We start from the raw sequence: 1306 nt of genomic DNA, 5'->3' as shown, positions 1-1306 counted from the left end.
CTTGTAACTACTTTACAGTTTCTAAAACAGTTATTGTCCAAAGCTGGAAGAACTTAAGTCTTCTCAGATGAGCATGTGAATGAATGGAGGGAGGTAAACAAAAAATAAAATTTAAAAAGATGAGGCCTGATAGGGGAGCAGCTGGATAAGAAAATCAAAAAAGGGCTTGACCTGTGGTGGCACAGTGGATAAAACGTCGACCTGGAAATGCTGAGGTTGCCGTTTCGAAACCCTGGGCTTGCCTGGTCAAGGCACATATGGGAGTTGATGCTTCCAGCTCCTCCCCCCTTCTCTCTCTCTCTCTCTCTCTCTCTCTCTCTCTTTCTCTCTCTCTCTCTCTCTCTCCCCTCCTCTCTAAAATGAATTTAAAAAAAAAGAAAGAAAATCAAAAAAGGAACAGTAATTTAAAGTTTATTCCAGCTATAATGCAGGTTATTCTGACTTTAAGGTAGCATTACATGGCACACTTCTGAGTCTGTTCCCAAGATATTCTGTTATACTTATCTCTGTCTTATAGATCCATGCGATCTCTGGCACTAGGGGGTCATCTGGGTTTGGATCACATAGCAGTGAACAAATGGATAAAAGAACTTTAGAAATAGTTAAAGCAAGAGACCACTGTGATCTTAGAATATCGAGACAAATGCTGCTGTTACTGTTAATATTTGGATGATAAATTCTTATAAATGCAACCTTAGGTGGTTTCAAGGGGTAGTCTGTAGGAAAATGGATTGTCAAAAAGAATACACCGCCTTGATATGGGCTGTCATTAGGTCCCATAATTGTGGCTTGCCAATGAAACATATCATCCCCAACTGGACCTGCAGAACATTGTGCTGGAGGGTCACAGGCCAAATCACTAAATTCCTTATTAATCCGTTTCAGTGCCATAGTCTGTGCTTTGCATCCGGCTGCTCACTATCTCGGTGTGTGCTCAAAGGTCTGGCCAAAACTCTTGATTGTCCCGGCAGCAGGGAAGGATTGTCTCTTCGTCTCAGGCCAGCTCTGCCAGACACAGGTGCCTTCTTACTAAACAGATCTGAAGCTGGACTGGGAGGGCAGGGGCCGGAGGCAGGTCATGGGCTGGGGGTGAAGGGTAGACGGGCCATTCTGTGTTTTATATTTATTTATTTATTTATTTTGGGGGGGGTATTTTTCTGAAGTTGGAAACAGGGAGGCAGACAGACTCCCACATGCGCCTGACTGGGATCCACCCGGCACGCCCACCAGGGGGCGATGCTCTGCCCATCTGAGGCATCACTCTGTTGCAACCAGAGCCATTCTAGTGCCCGAGGCAGAGGCCACA

At 45.2% G+C, this 1306-nt stretch overlaps 1 pseudogene; it reads right to left on the bottom strand.

Annotated features, from left to right (window-relative positions):
- Window positions 1-441: 441 nt before the first annotated feature.
- On the bottom strand, window positions 442-1075 carry LOC136389458 (ubiquitin-conjugating enzyme E2 D3 pseudogene; annotated as a pseudogene).
- Window positions 1076-1306: the final 231 nt, after the last annotated feature.

The sequence above is a fragment of the Saccopteryx leptura genome, chromosome 1, assembly GCF_036850995.1.
Source record: "Saccopteryx leptura isolate mSacLep1 chromosome 1, mSacLep1_pri_phased_curated, whole genome shotgun sequence".
In the NCBI taxonomy this organism is placed as follows: domain Eukaryota; kingdom Metazoa; phylum Chordata; class Mammalia; order Chiroptera; family Emballonuridae; genus Saccopteryx; species Saccopteryx leptura.
This window is presented reverse-complemented; position numbering and strand designations above follow the sequence as displayed.